At 44.3% G+C, this 20,516-nt stretch overlaps 1 protein-coding gene across 8 annotated transcripts in view; it reads right to left on the bottom strand.

Annotated features, from left to right (window-relative positions):
* The window catches only part of TSPAN18 (tetraspanin 18), a 171,875-nt gene that overhangs the window by 135,728 nt on the left and 15,631 nt on the right, over positions 1 to 20,516 (bottom strand). For 3 of the 8 annotated variants that reach the window (XM_075502546.1, XM_075502554.1, XM_075502555.1), the window contains exons 2-3: positions 18,663 to 18,786; positions 1,035 to 1,265 (exon numbers count right to left, since the gene is read on the bottom strand). The exons of 2 other annotated variants lie outside the window; for them this stretch is intronic. The gene's annotated coding sequence lies outside the window, so the exon portion shown is untranslated. Of the gene's footprint in view, positions 1 to 1,034; positions 1,266 to 2,063; positions 2,148 to 18,662; positions 18,787 to 20,516 lie in introns of those variants that run through there. 3 more of the 8 variants (XM_075502549.1, XM_075502548.1, XM_075502550.1) reach the window with 3 other exon arrangements.

Below are 20,516 nucleotides of genomic sequence, written 5' to 3'. Positions count from 1 at the left end.
GTTAATGCCGGCTGGCAATACTGTGAATCTTTGAAAGCAACAGGCTATGGCAGCACTTCTTAGGTTCTCCTAGTGCTATGCTTAGAGCCTGGGCATCTGCAAAAGACCGTAAATGTGCGTGTATGAGGAGTGACCCACTTCTGCAATTAGAAGTTGGAATGCCTCCCAGATGCACACATGATGTTTTGGCAACACAGGGAGAGAGAAGTTCAAGGAAACTAGGAAAAGGGTTCAGAAGAGGAGTGTGAATGAAAACACCAAAGCAGCAAAACATCTACTTCTAAACTCTTCGTAATCAGTCATCCAAGATGAGCTGCTATCAAGGTCACAAGAGATCTTTGTGGTAGAAATGAGGCAACTTCCCTCAGCCACCAAGAGGAGTTGTAAGCTCACATTGCAGCCTGTCAAAGTCAGCAGGGACTTCGTCATAAATTGATTTACAAGAATATCAGCTGGAGATACAACCTTTTTACTTTTCAAGCTGTAGAGTAAATGCATGTCCCTTGACAAGTAACTTTCTCTGGTAACCCCATCAACCATTTATAAAGCAAGAGTGGTATTTCCTTAGTGCTCAGCATGACAGACAGCGTGCAATTCACAAAATACACCTCCATCCATAATCAACAATTTCTAAAATTAACTGTTTCCCATTCCTGATAAAAATTATCAGAAACGTGCAACTGATCATTGTGCACATTTTGCACTTATCTTTTTGGGGCAGCAGTCCCGTTAGGTCCTGGAAATTAAGCAGCTTCTAACACTGACTAGGCCTTGGAAAATAAATCCAGATCTCAACAATTGCTATGAGTCAGATGTGATTTTCTTCTTTTACGGCAGGTAAGAATTCACAACTTCAGTGTGATGCCAGTCATAGAAATAAGCAAAACAGAGAGTTGCCTAGGACAGCAGTGTGCTCAGGGACAGCGTGCTGCCTACTTAGTCTCTGCGGGAGCTCTGGAAAGGCAGGCTGGCGGTGGCTGCGGCTGCTCAGACAGAAGTCAGGGTTATTCGGAACAGATGCAGCAGTCACTTACCTGATCTCTCTCAGGTCTCTGGCAGCAGTAGTTGTAGCAATCCCAGTTCCCCAGCGCTCTCCTCTTCAGCCTGCAATTACAGTTGCACCCTTCCCGCTACTCTTGTCTGTGGAAAAAGCAGTCTCGTGCCAGTCCCTCATCTTGGGGGCTGAAAAATTCAACTTTGTCTGTGCTGTTGAGAAACCTTGAGTCACCCCCAGGCACTGGTGATGCTCTGCAGCCGGAGGTGTTCTGAGTGAGATGTAAATCAAGATACATGGTCATAAAGTAGCTAGCGACAAGTCTTGGAGGCAAAAAAAGGTGTTATCTTTAGTAACCAGGCCAAATGCCAGCTCCAGCTAAGATAACAGACATTCTACTGACTTCCTGCAATTTTCCTTCAGTGAAATATTATCCTCTTTACTTCCTGCCAGAGTGTCATTTAACATTAACATTTAACACTGCTTTGCCAGTCTACCGTGATTCACTCAAAGGAAGTTGCATTTCAGTAAAGACTAAAGTAACTCCACTACATTAGAGATGCATCCAAACTGTGAGATTCAGAATGAGATTTATATACATATTCAAGAGGCTGCATGAATTCAGTGGTTGAACTTCGGTCAGTGAAATTAGCAATAAACCTTTATTGTAGGAAAAAACAACAAACCAGTTAAACACATGGATGACATGAGCATTCCTGTCTGTATCCAGAGAGTAGATGTTACTAAAATAATTTCTTCAGAACAATAGCAAGACCCTCTTCCTATAGCACCCTGATCTCAGGTTCCAGCAGCCACTAATCCTATCACGTGGGAACAACTGCTGCTTCTAGAGACTGCACTGAAGTGCTCTCCAAACAGCAGGTACCAGCCAGTTTCCACTATCTTTCATCATGATAGCTACTGGGCCATATCTACACCAACATTTGCTGCACATATTGCAGTTCTGCCTCAACAATGCTTTGCAGACACCATTAGGTGATACAAATGCTTTGTCATAACATATCACTTGAACCCAAGATAAAACTACACCAAAGCAATTTATCCCTACCTGTATATTTGCACTGGAATATGCCAGTGTACCTGAGGAAGATGGAACAGCTCCTGAAATAGGCAGGAGGAACTGTTGTTTTTCTGTTCACAATGGGTTTCCTCATCAATCAGGCATGTTCATTAAAGCTTGCTTCCTTTAGGAGGATCACTATAAAGGGCAATTATGGAGGAGGAAAAGGAGTACAGACTTATGACTTGCCATCTTCCAGGATTTGTCCTGAAGATTAATTGAATCCACCACTTTAATGAGGCTGAGTCCCCACTGAATGGGTGACCAACGTCCTCACATTCTAGTGTGACTTCACAATAACAAGACATCCTCTCTACACATGTAAGGCCGTGTCTTTCACAGGAGCATTAGGTACAGAGCACAAATCACAGGCCAAGGACGAAAGGCATAGTTATTCACTGAAATTCAGGTAGTGTCAAAGCCTCAGGATCTGTAAGGCCAGTGTTGCTGTAGCTAATAGGCAATTTCTCCATCAAATGTCACACTGTTCACATGTTCCTACTCCTCCCTTTCCTCCCAGAGTGCTGATGGTGGTGTTGATGGAGGTGGGACTACAGCCAGCTGTTCTCTGACATGAGGTGTGCCAGGCAGTGGGATACTGCTCTCAGCTCCAGAAGCTGTCAAAGCCATCACGGTTTTATATTCTGTGGAAGTAATTAGGGACTCCCCATTGCTCCTCCACTCGCCTCCCATTTGTAGGGCAATCACATCAGACTAGAGCCGTGCTCAGTCAACACTGCCAGCCTCCCCTGAAGCCAGTGGGGACTATTAAGAGAGGTTACTGGGGCAGATAGAATATTCCCTACTAGAACACACACGCAGAGCCATAGATTTTGCCCTTGAACATAGCCTGTGGCAATTTCCAGCAGATAAATGAAAGCTGCTGTCCTCATTGATTTTTTTTATAATTATTTGCATCACCTCTTGCTTCTAGTCATAGTGATCCCATCTCCAGTCTGCAGTAGAGACACTCATTCATTTTTCATCTTCCCTATTTGCCTGATTTTCTCCATTCACTGGCTCACCCTCTCCACAACTAGTGCAGGGGTACAGAGCCCTTGTGCTAAGGGAGTCTGGAAGGGGAGCTGCTGTTGCTCACCAGGCTCCTTTTGGTAAGGTTTGCAAGGAGAAGGGACCGGCTCTGAAATGGTTAAGCAGTTTTCTTCAGCTAGCTTTGGTCCTTCCCTCACCACCAACAAACGGGACTCGCAGCTCAGAGACGTAGGCTGAGCTCATTTTATCCTCCTGCAACAGGCAAAAGCCTTTATGATGCAGTGAGTTTCTTAGGCAGTGGGCTTCCCACTGTCACGTGAGGCTCACTGGGGGATCAGGACCCATGAGTTTTGCCAGGATGAAAAGCCAAGCTCTTGCAGTTTCCTGCCTAATAGCGGATCCCTCCGGCAGAGTCCTTGCCCTCCCCCCCGGTGAACTGCCACTGACCCAGCGAATTCAATTAGTATGGTTCTTCCTTTATCAAACAAGCCCCACATGGCCCAAACCAAACATGGTGTATTTGAAAACAAATGGATTGAAACGGCCCTAATCTACTCAGACACTGTCCTCTGCATATGTTCCCTCCGATTCAGCCTACCCACAAATACAATCAGGGAATCATCAGGATCCCATCTGGTCTGCGAGAGGAGGGGGGAGTCTGACACCCTGCAGAACAGAGCGGACCGGGGAGTGGGGCCTGCATCAAACGGACCCTTACAGTGCCTCGACAGTGCTTTTTGGGCCAGTTTTGTGACCGTCCCCACCAGTGAGCCCTTAGGGAAAGTGGGAGAGCGCCGCAGTTGGAGTCCTAGGGAAGAAAGCTTGTGTGACCTTGACTTGTACCATTTTCCCCACGCACAGTGATGCACACACAGCACCATCACGTGCAGTCTGGACAAACCACACTAGCTAAAGCACTTCTGTAAGCCACCACAGCAGAAACCACAGCACCTTGCCTGGAGGGCTCTGAATCACTTCAGCCACTCCATACGTGAAGATTTTTCCTTTATACCACAGGAAAGTTGTCAGCATTCCCATTTATGGGGCCCACTGATCAGCTACATCTGTCCCAGGATGCATGCTACCAAGAAGAAATCCCGCGTCAAAGGGGGATTCCCTACCTGACTTGCCCAAAACGCAGCTACGATGAGGAGAAGGGAGCCATCTTGCTGGCAGATCAGCACAGCCACAGATGCTGCACCCATGATTGCCATCACAGACAGTACAGACCTGTTTGGGACCCCTCCTCTAACACTGTGTGCCAAACAGCGAGCTGAGGTTGTCAGAAATCGCTGGACACTCCTGGCATCTATTCAGACGTGTCCCATGCCCCATCTTCTCTTAGCCAGCAGAGTCCGGGCACGACCCCTGCCAGCACACGGGACAGGGAGACAGAGGAAAGGCAGAGGGGGTGGCCCTACCCAACAGGCCCCAGCAGAGATGTGCTGGGGGAGCAGTGGAAAAGGCCAAACACTAGAGATCCGGGCTCCCTTTTGCTTTGGGGCACCGATGGAGAATAACATAAGCCAGGCAGCGCATCTTAGGCAGACTTTCTGGTGGTTCACAAGAAGAGCCTGGTAAAAGAGGATCAGAGACAGCGCAAGTGTGAGAGGGCTTGGACAACGCTGCCGCAAGGTCTGGAGGGATGGTGCCTTGCCTGAAGACAGCTGTGTCTCTAGTACACTGAGGACATGTTCCAGAGATAGACTGAAGGACCAGTGACACATAGAGGAATTTCAAGCCAGGGCTACGCAACTGGGTAGCCATCAGGGCTGCAAAGACACTAATAAACAAAATTAGTCCTCCCTAGCACAGCCCATCCCAAAAGGCTTCCTCCATGCGATGATTCAGACAGCAGGGCATTTGAGCCAAGTCTCCTGTGGCAATGCCCACTGAGGCGAGTGGGCAATGCCCACTCTCTCCTGCCACAGTGGGCACTGGCTTCTCATCCAGCCTTATCCCTCTTGGTGGCAATCTGACAGCAGGAAGGAGGCAAGACCCAGGGGCGAGCATTCGTTCCAGGAAGATTCAAAGCCAGTGAATCTATTCCCTTTATACAGCCTTTATACATCTGGTTTCAGTGTATAACACGTCTCAGGTGAGTTTAACAAAACTGTGAAAAAAGAAATCCTGTGAAACTAGACCAGGGATCTTAGCAGAGCATATTTGAAGAAACTGCTGAAAAACATAAATTAGAAGTGATCAAGTTTTCTATTCCAGGCTGCCTGAAATACAAGGCAGGACATACATATCCCTGAGTGCTGGATGTGAATTATCCCACTGGAACCAGTAGCCAGCACTCCAAACTTCTAAGATGAGCCATTCTTTTGAGCCACTTCCTTTGCCCCAAAAGCCCTTGACAGGTTTTCCATATTCTCCAAAATACCGGACATGATCTCTTTTTTTTTTTTTTTCTGTCAAAAAAACCCCAAGAAGATAAAGGGAAAAACCCGAAGAGGAATTTCTGTTGCGCTACCCAATTACATTCAAAGTAAAGAACCATTAGAAGTTGTTGCGAAGCTAGACTCTACCCCAGTGGCAGGGTGCTCCCTAGGAATAGATTTTTGCACCCACTGCTGCTTCTTTTTCCCTGCAAACACAGCACTCCCTGCAGAGCACTCACACAAGACAGCTGCCTCACTGAGAACAAGCTAAAATATATCTGAAGAGACTTCTGGAAAGGCCTTCTAAGGGAGCTGGAGAAAGCAGTACAATCAGCATTACAAGTGCACCGAGCACAATGGAATTCACTGGGAAAATATATTGATCTGGCTCTACTGATTTTGAGGTTTGAGAAACTCACAAGAATGCTTGAAGTTGCTCATTTACATTTTATTACCCAGAATGCACTTCCAACTCATCTATTTCCCACAGGCACCAACATCAAAGCTGTGGAAACAAGCTATCTTTGCATGAAGGTTTTTCTTTTTAATTAAACATTATAAACTAAGGCCAGAAATTCCTTCTTCTTTCACAGCTGGAGAAAGCATAAAGGGAGAAGTGAGGGTAGAGAAACAGAATCCATCAGTCACTGTACAGAGAGAGATTGCTTGGCCGTGGATGCTTACAATTGCCTTCTAACTGCTTGGCTCATTCGTGTAACATATGGTGAAGCACAGAAAACCCACCTATAGCCCAAAGGTCACTGTGCCACCTGCAGACCCCAGACAACATGCAGCCTTGCACAAATACACATGGAAGTAATTAGGGAGGCAAGGGAGCTGGGATTTGAAGCGGAACCCCCTCAAGTCTGTCACATTAATCCTTCCAGCTGAGCTGGAGAAGAAGTCTGAATTCCCAGGGGTCTGATTGCCACAGCTTGTAGCTCAGGGTGGAAAAAAAGTGATTTACGGTTTCCTTGCCACTAACATGCCATTGCATTTGCGGGGTTTGGGTTGAGAGAAGAGCATAAGGGAGTTCCAAAGGGGCCAGGTTCACTTCCCTCATTACCTGCACAGCCACAGCCTGGAAGGCTGCTTTCTCTTGCCGGTGTTGCTATTCCATATGCATTGTTTAGGAATTACATTTGGGTTGCTCTTCTTATGAATTTGCAGTTAAAGGTGACAAGGTCTTTGAGAGTAATGTGGTAGCTCCCAGTGTGTGGATAAGGGCATGCAGAGTGACAGGGAGTTTGGATTCATCTCTTCCTTATAATGTTGCATCCTTTAGAAGTCTTAAGTTGTGGACTGCAACCCCCTTTCCTGCATTACACGGATCAGAACAACTTCTCCTTACCCCAAAGATCTTACAGCTGAACCACCAGCCAAGAGAAGAGCATGATACAGCATGACAAGGAAATCATGGTGGTTGGAGAGATGTGATAGCTTTGGAAGAGTGGATTGAAAACTGGCTAAAAGGAAGTGGGGTTGAAGAAGAAGGGTAAGAGGATGAATGTACCCAGCAGGGATCCAAGGTTCAAATGCCAGTAAGTCTTCAGGCTTCTCTCCCAGTAGATCCAAACACCTGTGGTCATCCTACCACATTTGCTACCAGGCAACTTGGAAAAAGTTTGCCAGTCATCATTCCCTTCATGATACTGGCATATTCCTCTTGTCTCCACCCTACTTCGCTCCACTGGATTCATCATCTCTTGCACACAGTTTCCTGTGCTTTTGCTCTCAAAGGTTCACTGCTCAGGCCACTCCTCACACAAAATTATGACTCCACATAATGAAAATATCACCTAGCAACCAGTGAGGATGGCTCTGATAATGTTAATGTAGGGAGAAAAAAACCCACAAAAACCTTGTGACCATGACTTCACCTCTTGGCCACCTTCTCAGCTCCAGAGTCTTTCTTTCCCATGCACTATGTTGTGACAGGACTTAGAGGCAGGAAGGAATTTTTCCCCAGCAAGCAGGGGAGGGCCAGGGCAAATGCAGCTCACCTTTCCTGGGGCTTGTACAGCCATCAAGTTCTAAAATATCCAGCATACATGTACTGGGTGTATGTAGCAAGATTTTGGTAGTGGGGAACGAGGAGGCTATGGGAGTGGCCCCTGTGGGAAGAGGTCAGGGGCTGCCCCATGCGGGACACAGCCAGTTGCAGCCAGCTCCATGACAGACCCGCTGCAGGACACAGCTGAGCCCATCGGCCAAATTTGTGACATCTCTGTGAAAACGTATTTAAGAAAAGGCAGGAAATGCCACAGAGAGAGAGAGGAGGGAGCAAAAAGAGTGAGAAACAGCAGAGGGAACACCAAGGTCAGATGACGAGGATGAGGACGAGGTGCTCCATGGCACCAGAGCAGATATTCCCTGCAGCCCATGGGAGAGCCCACACACAAGCCACGCAGGAGCAGATTTTCCTGACAGGAACTGCAGCCCATGGAGAACCCACACCAGAGCAGAGGAAAAGTATGAGAGGGAAATGAGCAGCAGAGAGAAACCACTACGTACTGACCATAAGCCCCTAATCCCCCCTGTGCTGCCTGGGGAGGGTAGAGAAGCCTGGAATGAAGGAGTGAAGTTGAGCCTGGGCAAGAGGGGATGAAAGGTATTGTTTTAATGTTTGGGGTTTTTTGTGTCCCATTACCCAAATTAGCAATTACATTTTTATTTTAATTGGCAATAAATTAATTTCCCAGAGTCAAGTCTGTTTTGCCCGTGACAGTAATTGGTAAGCGATCTCCCTGTCTGTATCGCAACCCATGAGCTTTCTCATTCCTGTTCTTCCTATTTGCTCCCCTTGTCCTGCTGGGGAGGCAGTGAGCAAGCAGCTGGGTGGGAGTTTGGCTGTTAGCTGAGGTCAAGCCACCACAATACAAAAGTATAGCTGTCGTAGACCACATGATCCATGGTGCAACATGCCCCTTAGATGTAAATAACTAGTTTCATGGCATACTGGAGTGTGCGGTCTCTGCAGACTGCTGACAAGTGTCACATCATGCTCATGTCACTTCATCAAGTCATTCACATACACTTAGTGAGTGATAAACAAGCCACCGCACTCATCTTTGTGCCTCCTTTACTACGTGAACATACATCATAAGCACAGCCATCTACGATGTTTCTATTTCATCATTCCCCTAGAGGTTTTCTATCTAATTTTAAACTAACTGTTTACATTTTCTGGATTGTGTCAAATAAACAGACACCACTATATGGAAGCTCAGGCTACAGGAAGAGGCAGGGATGGGGAGCACTGCTAAGGTCTCTCTCTTCTCATCTCTTCCTGGAAAATAAATATTTGGTATGCAATTCCTAGTACAATTGTGTCTGTTCTTGTGGAATTGTCTGGGTAAATTCTCTGGCATCATACAGAGCTGTCTCTGCTTCTTGAAAAAAACAGGCAAACTCACGGGGGCAGTTTGAGTGAACAGCAGGAATGCTTCTGTGCTACCTTTCTGCTGTTGCTTGGCCAAGGATTTCCAGGCACTTTGCATGATGCACTGTCACTCATGTATGGGGGCAAGATTATTTCCCTTCCATGGTGGTTATCAGGGAGGAAGGGGGTTGGTGTCTGCTGTTCCTGCTGAATCTCCCAACTCTGTATTTTCTACCCACCTCCCAATGGAGGTAAACAAGCCAAAATAGTTATCTCCATTTAACAAGATGTTCTGTCTCCTGGTGAGAGAAAAGAAGGCAAACCATGTCAGAACTATGGGAGCTGCTAGGTGTTTCTCCAATCATACAGAGAAAAATCAAGGTACAAGGATACAAGTTACCCAGCAGATCCCCTCACTGAATATGATCTGAGAAGCTGATCCTAAATTCTAATCTTGGACTACCATCTTCAGCTGTTTTTTGCTACCTTTCCCTACATTTGAAAATGAAGAGCAAACTCTAAAACTGCCCTAGAGCAGCATTTACTCTGCAACTAGTTGGCAGAGTTCGATGCTGTATAAAGTAAAAAAAAAAATAATTGTGTGAGGACAATGGACCTAAACCTTTCTCTTGCTGATTCAAGCATCACAGCACAGGCATGCTCAGTTCTATAACCCAGACTAAGCCTTTTGCTGAATGTCCCCAGACTGCCATTTCAGGGAATGTTTGCAGAAAGTTAATGCCATGTCAGCATCCCCGAGTGGGAAATGGCAAATATTTAGGCACTGAAAATGCAGAAATGCATGCATTCAGAGACTGGCTTAAGAGACTTTCACTCTGAATGCAGTGCTTTCGAAAAATGAACATAACTCATTACTGGAAAGCTAGATAACTACAATTCATTTAAGTGCTGCTTAATTTCTTGTATGAACTAAATGGATGTATTTTAGTTCTGTCTTAACACAAAGGTCTGAAATTTCAGGCACCAGTTTTCCCCAGAAAGGGATTTTCCATCCTTCCCATAAAGATGCCATCTCCCCGGTGAAAAGCAAGGTTCTCTGGCTAAGGGTCAAGGAGTACATGCTCCCTGTGAGAGAACAGTGTTTTTCTGCTTTATCAGTCCAATACCACAAACATGAGATAATCATGGAATGGCAGAATGGATGCACAGCTCTCAAAGAAAGACACCTCATATTTGAGTCTCTGATTGCCCTGTGTAAGAGAGATACATCTGACTGTCTAGTTTAAGGATTTAAAGCACCTTACCAGGGTGATTTAAAGCCAAATCCTCTCTCATTCTTAGTAGAACATTTTTCACAGGCAGTTCAATTTTTGTGGAGCCATCAGGAAATAAAACAAGGCGGTGCCTGTTTTCTCCACATACTTTCTCTACTTCACTCAGAGGAGAGCAATGCAGTTCTGAACCAGTTCCCACCAGTGCAAGGAAAGAGCTTTAAGTGGTTAATAATACCCAGCCAGGCTGGTGCCTCAGTGACAGCAGAATGGCTTAGATGGGGTCTGAACGAGCCACTCCACGTGCTCTTCAGTCACTTCTTAGCCCTTGCATGTTAGAAGTATTATCAAAGTAGCTGGACTCATTACTGCAATGCTGATTTGTACTCCAGGGTCTGGACCCCACTCTGGACCCCACTCTGGGGTGCTGTGGAGCAGATAGCTGGCTGGTCTTTATCAAGATGCCTGGTCCCACTGCTTGGTAAACACTGTGCAGACTTTCACTCTTAAAAAGCTCATCTTACCGACAGATTCCTTACAAGAAATACAGTTTCAGCCTGTGCACAAAGAAAGCACACACGATTCATTCTGGTGGAAGTCTCCATGAGAGTGAGACAGATATAGGGACATTGTCCAGTGATCTATCACCAAGGATAACAGATAACACAGCGAGAAAAACTTGGAAAGTATATTTTGACTGCGTGACCAAAATTTCTTATGAACTCAATTCCTGTTTGGGCTGAGAAAAAGCCGAAATGCCTAGCTGGGATCTAATGTGTACTTTTTAACTGTTCAGGTTTTAGCCAAGATTGTTTTTCCTGCCTCTGATAAATCAGTGTCTTAGCCCTTCCTTCTATGCCAGGGAAAGGAAGGTATGGCATTAACACAGTTTGAAAGCTCTGATTCAGGGCTTTGAGAAACAATTGCAAGTAAATTAGTTACTACAGCTTAATGAGTGTGTATCAGCTGAACTGAAGTAACTGTGTACACTCTCTGCTCACAGTGAATGCCTTTTATTTAATACGCAGATATACTAGCTAACCTGCTGAGTCTTTTATTGTTGCCCTTGCAGATAGAAATAAGGGCCTGCCTTTAAGCTCCTTTCTTCTGGTGACCACAGTTATCTGTGCCATATTTTCCCCTTTCTAAATAAATCTCTTTCAAAAGTGAATATTCATGAAGAGGGATTCAGCCAAGCAAAGCAGCAACCTGAGGCTCTGGAAACATCTAACCATTGAACACACCACAACAGTCTCTGTTACCATCTGCTGTACCAGAGAGTCAAGGTACACAGCTATATCCTCTTCTGGGCAGGAAGCTGTTCCAAGTTTTAATCAACATTTGGAAGTAAACACCTGCCAGACAGAATAAATGAGAAGACCTGCATTAGTCCACACTGTAGGAGGCACTTGGCTAGCTTTCACATCTGCATGTCTCTGTGCAGCATTGTGCCTTGCCTCACTGTGTGCATGACGGGACTGTCATGTTCCCCTGAAGCACTGGATATTGGACATTTGCCACTGGCAGAGTACAAGGATGCATGGTTTGATGGGGGTTTGCTGGAGATGAGATCCTGGACTATCTAGGTCAAGCATCCATCTGGGTTTTGCAACTGCTCGAACATCTACAGTGTTCACCAAGTGAAACTCTCAGTACTGCAAAGCGGTATTAGCAGGAATAAAAGGTACACAGTTTAGGAGACAGTATGGGCAGGAGGTAGCACTGGATTCAGACTCAGCACTTCTTCTCACTTCTGCCTAGACTTTACACTCTCAAGGAGCTTAAATCTTAAGTAGGATAATTATTTGAAAATATTACAGCAAAAGATGAATCACTCAACTTTATTAAGCTTTAATGACTATTTTGATTGCTCTGACTGAGATGACAGGGCTGATTCCACTGTATTTACTAGACCACTTTAAAACAATATCAATAATTTCAACATTAGACCTGCTGATTTTCTCCTTGTTCAACACTTGGCCAGCAATCCAGACTCTTTGTGTCTGCACACTGGCTTATGGAAAATGGGATGGCATAATGCCACAGCCCAGGGAAGCATCATCACCCAGATGAGAATGATTGATTCAAGAAATGAAAGTCAGCACTGCTAGTTACTATACCAGAAGCTGGAGAAGGGAGCCCTTTGCAGGCCTCTGCCATGTAAAATAGTTTCGAAACACTGTGGAGTTTGATGCATGGACATTTCCTTTGCAAAAAGGAGCAAATCCCACTCATTTTAATTTTGCCAGATGGCTTTAGACATTCTGTTACTAGACCAGTAGTCGCAATTTCATCACAGTGGAGGGATTTACAGATGGGATAGGAGATGTTTATCTCTGAGTCTCTCTATAGATATACTTGCCCCGATTCTCTGTTGTGAAGAACTGAGATTGCCCATGCTGTATGTCACACTCTTTTTGCTCTGGCAACAGTGGAAGCTCTTGTCATGGAGTATTGTATTACACAAGATCAGACCTCATGGGCCACTTCTAGTGGTTACTGGCTCTTTTTTGTTCCATCTCAAACCTTGAGTTACTGAGGTCAAATACAGTGACCCTAGCCTTCATTTGGCATCAAAGGGAGGGATACAGCCTTTATACACTGTGGGAGCTTCAGCTTCAAAAGACATAGCGTCAATACATACAGGAAAGTGCCTCCAGCACTTACTCATTACTAGCTGGGGGAAGGCAGGATTTTCCTATAGGTTCCCAGTGGGCCCAGGCACAGAGAATACCAGCAGAACAGTTGCTCTGGCTGAGGACAGCAGAGGCTGTACAGAACGGGGTCTTTTGTAAATCTTTCAGCCAGCCAGTTCCTTTAGGATGTGGGGGATTTCTAGGAGGTAGATAGGAGGACACACCTGAGACTTCTGATATCGCAGATCTTTACAGGCGCACTCTAAAATAATCTTAAATGTCACCATGGAAGAATTCCTGAGATATCTGCCACGCACCCACTACACTGAGTCAAGGGCAGCATTCAGACATATTTGTCTTCCTTTGAAAATCTTTTGTATTGGCTGCAGCTGGAGGCAGCTGGCAAAAAAATCTGCTTTACCAGATGATTTTAACTTTGTAGGTCTGGCTTCAGTTCACATCACATGGATTTCACCTTTCACAGTATACCAAACCACAGAAAAAAAGCCTGGTCACCAGACTATACAGACATACTTTATATAGCATGTTTGTCCTTACAAGTGTGCTCCTGCCTCAGTTCTCAGACAGCTGTATCAGCCTTTGGCTTTCTGAATTTTTCAAAATGAAGGGAAGCTGCTGCCAGTAGACCTCAAAGTGACACCTATTTACATGGTTGCAGGGTGTTGGGGGCTATGAGCAGATTGTAGGCTTGCAGGTTTTTCTTCTGGTAGACTTTGGGGAAAAGGTAATATTTTAAAGGGTTTTATTGATATGCTTTCCTTCCCTTCTCTTCTCTCACATACTGTAGTTCTTTGTTTTGTGCCATTTCTGTTCTCTGTTAAATTATACAGTACATTGCTCTATAAGTTGCCGAGATGGCCTAGCTTTAAACAGATATGTTAATGCAGAGAGAAAGCCCTGTGACTATGGGACTGCTGCTGGAAGCTGCATGCCTGAATTAATGTAGTTGGCCATTTAATTTAATATAGAAAGTATCTCAATAAAATATAAAGCAAAGATTTAAAAAAAAACCTCAAACCCTGCAGAAAAGCTCTTCCGTCCTAACAGCACCAAGGTAAATGTCTTTTCCATCTGCTCCAGCTGTGTTCAAAGTTCTTCAGCAACAGCTTGAACATTGCAGTCCTATTACCAAGCTCAGATGCTCGATTTCAAGAGCTGCTGTGCACCTCCACATCCCCTCAGGCTCTCACTGGGAAGGGTTAAAACTCCTTTTGTTTTGGTGTGGAAGCATTGGTCTGATAGCAGCAGATATAAAGGACACTCCCAGGCTCCTCAGGAATAGTGATCTGGAGACACCCTGTTACTTGCTTAGAACATCCCCTTGTTGTATCACTGAAAGGTTTTTTGCATATAGAGTAATCATCACCAGAAAATATCTGAAGCTAGCACTGTTCTGGGAAGGGGGAAGAGCAGGAAAAGGGAAATAAAGGGATAGCAGGACAGTTTATCACAGATGCCTTGTTTTGAGAGGGCTAAAGAGGGCCCTAACTCATTACTTTACAATATATACCAGTATGCATCACTGCCTAAAAGCATACTTTCCAACTCTACTGTACTGCCAAAGATTACTGTCAAACGTTCTTTTTTTAACTCTCCAAGCCTTTGTCCACTGATGCTTCAAACAATGGCAGTTCATGAGGATGTGGAACAAACAACCACGATTCCTTTCTGAATGTGTGCTATGGTGGGAACAAATAGGGAGACCTTAAAGGAAACACTAGTTGAGAATAGCACAGGTGAGAGGAGGACTGGCACGGAAAGGCTTTTGCAATTACAAGCCAGCATTCTTTGCTCTGCAGCGGAAAGGAGGGAATCTTCTCCTCAACAGAGACTGTGGCTAAAAAGGGAGGCTCTTTTAAGTCTGAGGCAAGGTGAGGATTTTCATGCCTCTCTAGAGAACACCAAAGGTTGGGGGAGAAAGGGGGTATATAAAGGCAGTCTTCTCCAAAAAAAGTGTTCTCTAAAAATTCTCTGTTTAGAGTAAAATAAAAAAGTGAGGTGGTTAAATCCCAAGCAACAACAGAAGAAACTTGCAGTCTGCAGAAATTCCTCTAACAATGCCTTGGGATCACATAAACAAGGTTATAAATAGAAGCCTGCCTCTCAAGCAGCCCTCAAAGGCTGCTTCCTCCCATTCTTCTGTCTGCACCAATTCAAGGCAGAGAAGCCCTGGCTTGAGAAAACCTCATTTGCTCCCTTCTTGTTTTTATCTTTCCCTCCACTGTATTTCCTGTCAAGATTGCAGGTTAGAAAAGCCGGAAATCTCTTTGTACCTCTGTGACTGCCAAATTCTGACCAAGAAATGTACCTCAGATGGAGCCCAACAGCCCCCGCACTCTGGTGTGGGATCGTGTGGGGAAGAGAATATACCATAAGTGTGGCTGGGCACACATGGCTATTTTTCACCAGTAGTTCAGACTAACACAGGTGAGGGTGGGAGCTGGAGTACAGACTACTCTTCCAATTACTTCATACAAGCCAGCATTCCTGCTTCACAGCCACAGGACACATGGAGGACTTGACCTTGCTTTTCCTGAGCCTTCCAGTGAATGTCCCAGCAGACAACCCAAAAACACTGTTTTTCTCTGTTCTGCCTTCACAAATCCCAGCCATCTCTTTAGCAATTTTGCTAGGAAAAGGCAGAATTTTATGTGCCCCTGGGTTTTTTTGAGGAACTGACAACCTCTGAGAAAATGAAGTATTTTATACTTTCCAACTTTTTTTTTTCCTGTTGTGACTGAGATTGCAGCTGTACTTTCTCCAAAAGTTAATTTGCTCAGCTTCTAGAGTTACAAGAGGGCTGGGGAGTAAAGTGAAAAAAATTACACAAACTCTAGGATTATCACACAAGAGCAGCAAATGTACCTACCACATAGAACATACAGGCAGCCAAACTCAGATTTGTACACATAGCAAAGAAGAAACCATTATTAATATTGCAGAAACGCAAAAGGTCAGGACAAATTTCTCTGCATCTACCTGTAGCTATGGACAAAATATTTGGTAAGCTTTGCTCTTCCAGGGTGATGGCCCAGTCAGAAGGTGTTAAGCAACAGAGAACAAACTTTAAAAATGCACCCGTTACTTTGACCTGATAGCTTCTCCAAATTCAAACCTAACAAGGTGTCAAAATAAATGCTGCCCCCAGGATTAGACTTCAGACCCAAATCAGATAAATGCAGAGAAGTAGGCATATGTTCCCTGCCACTCCCTCTTTCCATACAGAATCTAGAATACGTGGGCTTTCAAGCTCCGGTGTGATACACACGTTGTTTTAAACTGGCATAAAAACACCTACTGAGCATAAAAAAAAAGCTTCTTCCATTACGCGTGTAGAAGCAAGAGCTGCTGTTGCCTTTGCCAGTAGTACCTCAGCAAAATACATTTGAGGACTCTGTGCTCTAAAATCTTCTTGGCCATATCACTTTACCATGCCTCAAGGACTCAGCCTTCCTTTCTCCAACCTCAGTCAGTCCTTCTGAGTTGAAACAGCCGGTTTGAGTCTTTAGCTTTCTTCTAGACACCCTGACATACCTCAAACAAAGGCAGGGAACTACAGAGAACTCCTTTCCCAGTCTAAAGTTTTGGTTCCTTTTGTTCCTTTTGAAAATCCATTTGCATTATTCAATGACAACATAGTACACAAGAATGTCTGTTGAGCAGGGTGCCTGAGATTATACAGCCCTACTATCTGCAGAATAAAATAACTGATATTACTTCTGTTGCTAAAGAATATCCAGCTAGAGAAGCTGGTGCTGCATTTGGCCATCCGTCATGGCCACAGAGCAGCCACCAGCAGGATGTAAATGCACCGTGGGCACTGTGACCCCAAGCGAACACCTTGCATGGTGGTCTTGGAGCTGAAAGCACTAGAGTGCGTCATGCTGAGGCATCAAAGCTGTGAATTAGCTTGGGTCCAGGAGGAACATAGCCACATCACTCAGTGCTATTGGTGAGCAAATAAACAGGGAAGCCATCACGGAGCTGTGCTGCATTGCATAGACTTAGGAGTTCGGAACTCAGGACTAGCTCTTCCCCTCTTTCCCCACAGATGTTATAGACATGCCTCAGCAGCTTTGCTGAAAATGGAGCACTGTGTAAGCACAGGAGATTTTACAAGCGAGAAGAGGAAGCCAAAAGCAGTACATTTATGATCAGAAAATATTTTGACCATCATATTACTAACTGTTGTGACTCACTTCTACAGTTATCACAGAAGTCAACAGATTAAAAGTACTCAAAAGATTACAGGATGCTTGCATGGATAATGGGACATGCAAGGCTACTGTAAACAGTGTAAATGGATAAAGAAGTTATAATCCCATAAACCAATCTCTAATTGCCTACAGAAAGACGGAACTTGCCCTGTCCTACTCATCAGTTGTGACCCTACATTTTCTGCACTCTTATCTGAAGCTCTGCTATTGGGTACTCTCTGAGACAGACTTATTTTCATATATGTATATCACATTTTCATGTATCACTCTGGGTAGTTCTTCCATGGTCCACTGTAATCACTGGATTCTGTCTACATGGGATGGCAAAAAGGCAGGAAGATTTGATTATAGGCAAGGCAGGGAGGAGACCCTGCAAGGGACTGAGCTTTTTAAGGAGAGATATCCCTGGATTATTTTTTCCATTTTTTGTCATGTTCTGTACTAACAACATAAGCTGGGAGAAAACGGGGAGCAAGTATGTCAGAACAGGGAGTAATCTGTATATCCAGTTGTGATGCCAATCTGCAGTTGGGCTTAATCCTGTCAAACTGCAATCAAGAAGATACATAGCTAAACAAACAGGCCAGAACCTCTCTCATGTTAAACATTCAAAACTCAAAGGACTACTCTCTAGGCACCACTAATGATAAAATCACGAAAGAGCTCAGGGTGTGCAAGAGCAGCCTACAGATTTCCAATGACTGTTCTCTAAAGACAGCGTTACTTACGGCAACCAATACCAAGAACAGTCATGCTGATGGCACTCTTCCAGCAAAATGTTATCAACACTCTACTTCTGTACACAGCTAATTATACCGTGCCCAAATGCCACAGGGAGATGGCTGCTCTATCAGGAAGTGCACAGAAACATATGCTGCCATATGGAGGAGACAGTCTTCACTGGGACCACTTCTCTGTGTGTAGAAGGCCTCCCAGCCCTATTCTGTTATTATTTATAAAGCAAGTTCCCTAGAAGGTAAGCAGGAAAAGGGAAAAGCAGAAAAAAATGGCAAAACATTTCTGTCCAACTTTTGGTACAAGAACACCAGCAAGTGGGAAGGAAGGTTATCCCTTCTCTGTAGAAGGGATAACAAAGCTTTATGAATGTTGCAGAGCACTGTTCCCTAAACAGGAACTTTGCTTTGTTGCTAAAAAGCATTGAGCTGATATATCCTACTTGGGAAATTTAACCTAACTCAAGGCTTATACACCACTTCAAGCCCACTTAAAAATGCAACAAGGCTCAATTAAAATGCAATTGTACTTGCATTTTAATGTACTTACAAAACTAAATGTCTTGATTTCTAGCAGCGGGTTGGTAACCAGCCAATAAATCTTAATTAGAAATTATCAACCTCACACTAACCAAATCCATTTTCATTTTTTTGCTCAAAGAGCACCTAACATACACCGGGGCTGACTTTCTGACTTTTCTTCTCAGCTCAAGGGTCTCTGTCCTTATTCTCCTCTCCTCCAGATAGGAGGAAATGAAGGGAATCCTTTGTTACTTGTCTGAACACTCTTACTAACCTCATACTTGGATGGCTGGTGTAACTATCAGTTGCCAGCAGTCATTTACATCAGTGGCAAAGTGACTGTAAGATAATACTAAATAAGAATGGTAGCAGTTTGCATCAATGTAAAAATCACAAGGTGTTAAATAATGAAACTGTCCCATCCCTCATCTCTGCTTGCAATCCCAGCTAAGAATTTTCCTTTTACCTTTGAGCCTGTTAAATTGTATCTCTGACGTTGTTGCGTCTTGGTGCTTTTAACACTAAAGTCTCTCGGTCCTCTGCACCAGTGAGGAATTCATATGCCACTGTTAACTGGTGCGGCACAAAATCTGAGTAGAAGAACAAAACCAGTTTCATTACACACATGCAGTTTAGTTTGAGGGCCTTTTCATAAACCCCTCCTCCCATGGCTTGCATCCACTTCAGCTGCAAGGCTCCATCAATCAGGATGAAAAGGGAGAATAGCTTAAGAAATCTCTCAAAGTTGTAATCTGGAAGGCACTGGTTACCAGCAAGAAGCACTTAAATCAGCCAGTAATAGAAGAAGAGCTGAGTGGGATGTCAGCTACGTGCTCAGTCTTTCCTGTTCTGTATTCAAATTCTTACCCTGGACCCATCACAAGAGAGTGTGTGATCCAGTTCCACTGGAGGGTGTAAAGGCAGCAAACAATGACAGAGGCAGCTGAAAGAATCGGGCAGGAGAGTCAGTACAGAAATGTGATTCGGATGGAAAGTGTGTGACAAACAATTTCAGCCCTCAGTAAAGGGCAAGACTGTTTCTGAAGACCACTGTCAAAAAACCCCATCTTAGTGCCATGAGAAGTCTTCCTGAAGAACCTTCAAAGAAAAGAGGGTATTGTTCTAGAGATGCTTGTTATTAATAAAAGCTCCTGTGATTTTTCAGAAGATTCATATCCACTGTTTCATGCCAGCACTTTCACCTTGTTGAAGGCACCTTGCCTTGGTGCCTCACAGGCACCAGAAATGAAGAAGCTTGGCTACCTATGGTGACTTGGGGTTGATTGGCTTTCATGTCTAAGGTTCAAAATATAGTTGAAGCTTGTCCTGTGGTCAGAGTTTTAATTAAGGCTTTTTATTTCTCTGCCTCTCTCCCTTCATATGGATTTTCTGATGTCTAATAGCAGGTGAACTAATATTGCCATTCCCCTTGAAAGGACGCTTACCTCTTCCTAACTGTCCCACCTCCAAAAAAATCTGTAGTAGCTTAACAATCTCTGATACTGCTGCTTCTGAAAAATTTCACTGGAATTGGTTCAAATGTCATCAGAACAAACGATTATATAAACTTTTTTTGCCATAGGAAAGCAGGCCGCAAGTGGAAAGCAATGGTTAAATGGTTAGTGTGTGTTACTGTCTGTTCAGCACAGACTTACATGTACTTCTACCCAATACATATGGTGCTGAGAACCTTGCAGGCTACTTAGTAGTTTTTGCTAGCTGGACTGCAGAATGATGTCACATGGCTCAAGCTGATGGTGTCAATACAGTTTTGTAGGGCTGTCTGCTACCCTGTGGTCTTCTGATGCTGCTATTTTGAGGTTAAAATTAGGCATGAATTTGTTCTAAAAGTGTTATAATTGAACCTGATCTGTATCCTGTAACACGAACCCTGTACAATACTAATCCATTTGGCTTTTGCAAGAGTTTCTATAAGCTGGCATAGCTGATGTAGAAAGCTCTGTCAGGACTGGAAGCTCTTGCAGAGTTTCCACTGACTCACTATAGGACCAAGTTATTCCTTGCCCTATCTCAGCCCTGTATCTATGTTAATGGGGATAGTAATCCCTATCTATCAGAGTCCTGTAAGATTTAATATCTGCAGAAAACATTAAAGTGCTAAAATGGAGCCAGACACCAAAGTGTTACTCTATGCTCTGCTCTTGATAGAAGGGATTTAGGCATTTCAATTATTGGTCTCCAGCACAACCTACCTTTTGTTCATGGATGGATGCACTAATGAGCAGAGTTGGACGTAAGCTTTCTGATAGAACAGTTTTCCATTTGAAAAATGCCAGTTTAACAGAATCAAACTATTTCA

This window comes from Mycteria americana, chromosome 5, assembly GCF_035582795.1.
Source record: "Mycteria americana isolate JAX WOST 10 ecotype Jacksonville Zoo and Gardens chromosome 5, USCA_MyAme_1.0, whole genome shotgun sequence".
NCBI lineage: Eukaryota > Metazoa > Chordata > Aves > Ciconiiformes > Ciconiidae > Mycteria > Mycteria americana.
Note: the sequence above shows the minus strand (reverse complement) of the source record. Positions and strands in the feature narration are given on the sequence as shown.